The sequence below is a fragment of the Panthera pardus genome, unplaced genomic scaffold (genome assembly GCF_024362965.1).
Source record: "Panthera pardus isolate Hobbes unplaced genomic scaffold, ASM2436296v1 HiC_scaffold_13, whole genome shotgun sequence".
NCBI classification, from domain to species: domain Eukaryota; kingdom Metazoa; phylum Chordata; class Mammalia; order Carnivora; family Felidae; genus Panthera; species Panthera pardus.
In genome coordinates this window covers 90,635,120-90,639,843 of record NW_026526688.1, presented here as the reverse complement: position 1 = coordinate 90,639,843, position 4,724 = coordinate 90,635,120, and positions in this window count along the sequence as shown.

Genomic DNA, 4,724 nt, shown 5'->3' with positions numbered 1-4,724 from the left:
GTCATGGTGTATACTTCACAGTGGTGTATAATTACACATGGTACATAATTCTTTATATACATGTAGATATATGTATACATCTTATATATAAGATGTATATATATATATATATCTTATATATATATATATATAAGATGCTAGTGTACATGAGCTGGAAGATCAGCTTCTAGCTTGGCTAGAGTTCCATTGACATTCTCGGTGTTTTTTTTCTTTGGTTTTTGACTGAAGCAAAGTGAATATTGCTACACAGGTTTTCTGTTTTTAGGACATCCTTTTCCAGGGATTTGACTAGGAAAACAGACTGTACCTAAATCTTTTCTTCCCTGTGGCTAGCAGCAGTTCTGGTTGGAGGCTTCTGCAGCACATCACCTGGAGTACGTGGGAGGGAATTAACCTCTGTGTTGTTCCTCATGTCTCTGATTCCTCTGGAGCCTTTCTTCTTTTTACCATTCACAGGCCTTGTCTTGTCATTTCCAAGCATCTGGAATTAAATGCGTCTGAAACTGAAATCTAATTTTTTCAAGGTAATCTATTACTAGTTTTATGTTACTCATCTCAGTAACTTTTTTCTTTGTTATACTTCATGCTTCATTTTTTTTAAATCATATTTTATTTTCGTAAGAACACTTAACAGAAGATCTCTCCTGCATTTCTGCCAGAATTTTGATTGCTGTCTTGACTCCCCCTTCTTTCCCACATAACATAAAATCCACAATTAACATTCTTCTATTTTTTAACAGATTTATTTATTGTGAGAGAGAGAGAGAGACGGGGGGAAGGGCAGAGAGAGAGGGAGAGAGAGAGAGAGAGAGAGAGAGAGAGAGAGAGAGAGAGAGAGAGAATCCTAAGCAGGCTCCACACTCAGCAGGGAGCCCAATGCTGGGCTGGATCCCAGGACCCTGGGATCATAACCCGAGCGGAAATCAAGAGCCAGAAGCTCAACCTACTGAGCCACCCAGGCACCCAAACAATCTAATATTTTGTCTCTTCTTTTACACCCACTAGTCTCAACATATCTTGCCTTTCTTGATATCATAGTAGTTTCCTGGTTGGGATCTCCTTTAACATTCTTGGGATGCCTGGCTGGCTCATTAGTGTAGGCATCTGACTCTTGATCGTGGTTCAGGTCATGAACTCACAGTTTGTGAGTTCGAGCTCCCTGTTGGACTCAGTATTAACAGTGCAGAGCCTGCTTAAGATTTTCTCTCCCTCTACCCCTTCCCAGCTTGCATTCTTTCTCTCTCTCTCAAAATAAATAAGTAAATTTAATTTTTGAAAAAAAAATTCTTCAAATTCTTAGTTGCTCCTCAATCAGTTTTCATTATGACTGATAAGATCATGCTACCCTCCTACTCAAAAGTCCCACAATATCATTCACTTGCTTCCAGAATACAGCAGCTGAACATACTCTATATGATATGAGACCTCAAATGATATGGTCTTGACCCATCTCTTGGGTCTTTTGTGGGACTCTGGCTTCTCTTGGTTCCTACAAGGTGAAAAGCTTCTTCCTTCCTAGCACTTCCACAGATTTGGTTTCTTCCATGTGAGTTACTTATTTTTTTTCATTTCTTTATCTGGTAGGCTTCTACTTTCATTGTATTCCTCTCAATATCAATATTACTAGGTAATCTTTCTTACTAGACACTAGTTAACCATCCCTTTCACCCTATAATATACATTTAATGTGTCTTATAACTGGCTTTTATCACAATCACTGTTAAATAAATAATTTGTATTTGTTAATTTTTTTTTTAACATTTATTTATTTGTGAGAGACAGAGAGCAAGCAGGGGAGGGGCAGAGAGGGAGACACAGAATCCAAAGCAGGTTCCAGGCTCTGAGCTGTCAGCATAGAACCCCTGACATGGGGCTTGAACCCAGGAACCATGAGATCATGGACTGAGCTGAAGTTATATACCCAACTGACTGAGCTGCCCACGTGCTCCTAATTTGTATTTGTTTAATATTTTTCTGTCCTGCAAGATTATAAAGCTTCATGAAAAAAGGAATGAACTTTGTGTAATTCACTGCCAAAAATCCCAGGTCTCAAGTCAATGATTTTCTTTTTTAATGAACAAAGATACTCGTAATTGGATTTGGGCTTACAAATTTATATTATCAAGTTTATGTTGAAGACCTCATTCTCTGAGATTCACATATCAAATATTTTAGTTTGAGGTACAAGACTAAATATGGAATATTCTGTGAGCAAATTAATCCTTTGAAATAACCTTTTTTCCCAATAATTATTTAATAAATCAATTTTAGCCATTTATCATAACTTTTATTATATTTACAAATTGGCTGTTTCAGGATGTTCACATAAAGAAACAGTTTTTAGCAGTTTTCATTCTTTCGGGCTAAGCTTGATTCAATCTTTACAGTATAGTATTAACATTTTGGATTTTGTGGGGTTTTTTTTGAAAATTCTTATTTATTTATTTTGAGAAAGAGAGATAGAGAGTGAGCAGGGGAGGGGCAGAGAGAGAGAGAGAGGCTCTGTACCTGTCAGCATGGAGCCTGATGCAAGGCTCCGACTCAAAACCATGAGATCATGACCTAAGCCAAAATCAAAAGTCAGACACTTAATTGACTAAGCCTTCTAGGCACCCTAGTGAGGTTTTTTAATAGGAGACAGCGTCCTATATACTAGTATTTTTGGCATTTTTTTTTCTGTTTCAATGACTAAACAACTTGGGAGACAATTGCAAAACTCAAGTAAAAGAAATCAAGTATAATTCTAAAGTGCTGGTATATGGTGTTTCTATGATTTTATTACTTATAATAAAATGATTTGGAATATGTCCAATGGATAAGTGGTTTAGCTACAGGAAATACACTAAGAGAAAAAATTAAAATGCTCAAAGCAGTTATTTTTAAGTGGCTTTTTTCTCAAGAATGACATGAAAATGTCTTCAATTAAATGAACTTCCTTTATTCTATTTCTCACTGGCAGTTGCCAAATATTAGGTTACAATATGTTGGATGTATCTATGTCTATATAATGTTGTATTACTGGCAAAAATTTCAGTGTATTTATTAGCTATTTTATTTTTTGACTGTAATGATTTGTTAATTTGAGGTACCACTTTTTAAAAATAAAAATATCAAAAAATATCTAGTATAAAATAGTAGAAAATATTTTATTATTTTCAGTAATGTATATTACTCCAACATTTTCAAGACACTTGCTAGCAGTATAAAGTAAATACTTATCACAGTTAAAATAAAAAGCCGAAATAGTGACAGGAACAATTAACAGATAATGGGATGGAAAATACTCAGAGACACATACACATATTTGAAAACAAGAGAAACCAGAAAATTGTAGCCTATGAAATAAGTTTGATATCTTAAACATTTTAGAAAAATGGACAATAAATATGATAAGATAGAGAAGAGTTTTATTGGTGCAAGCTCTGTGACTTAAAAAATGATCATACTCGGGGGAACAGGGTGGCTAAGTCGGTTAAGCGTCCAACTTCGGCTCAGGTCATGATCTCATAGTTCACGGGTTTGAGCCCTGCATTGGTCTCTGCTGACAGCTCAGAGCCTGGCGCCTGCTTCAGATTCTGTGTCTCGCTCTCTCTCTGCCCCTCTTCCACTTGTGCTTTGTCTCTCTGTTTCTCAAAAATAAATAATCGTTAAAACATTTAAAAGATAATCATACTGTACTGGGAAGAGTAGTGCCAATTGAAGAAGATATGGCTGGGATTATAGTCTCTAAATAAAGTACAACATCGAAAAACTAAAATCTTTCATAATTTGCATTTTATTTATTAAAATGCTTTAAGGAATATTATTCCTTTCTTGGTTCCTAGGCAAAAAAAAAAAAAAAAAAAAAAAAAAAATCACTTGTTGCCTCTATCTATTGTAAGAACCACAGAATACACATCTCCCGGTTAGAAAAGATATGTGCTCAGGAATTTTGAGCAATGTTTATATTAACATTTTATGAGAAAGTTAAGGAGCTCTGATTCAATTACCCACATGAAAATATAAAAGATATAGGCAAAATGAGTTCTTAACTAGGTTGATCACTTTATTTGCAGACTTTCCTTTAAATATCTAAATAATTTTCCACTTGCTTTCATAAAGTTCACTGCATTTATATTCATACAATGTATCTTTTGGTCATTTACCCATCCTAAGATTAGCTAAAATTTTAGAAAATGGAGTTTAGAAAGCATTTAGAAAATGTATACTCAGACTATCTCTTTTGTTTTAAAATTGAATCATAAAGATTTTGAGGCATTTTGAAAATAGTATTGAATACATATTGAAAATACTATTTAAGCCTTTTGTAGAACTGTGAAAGAAAAATGAAATAAATTTGAGCAATGAGGAGTCATACAGATATATCTATTTGTAAGTGATAATAATTATAATTACAATACCAACATTTCCTACAATCTGCGAAAACAGTATTATGTATTCATTTATAATTATTAAGATTATCATTCATATGAACAGCTAAAAATATATAAGAACTTGCTTAAGTATTTAGATAAGGATATTAGTATTGAGGGTTTTTAAATGGTATCAGAAGGTGGCATTAAGGGGTAAACTCATGCACCAAAATACATTTCCTTGAGGAAATGAAAGATTATTTTAGCATCCCTCATATTCTGGCTTCTCGATCGGCTCATTGCGTCCAATTTTTTGGCAAGACCAGGGAGTTCATGGTCCCATTAAACCTTGGGTTATAGCCCCTGGTTTCA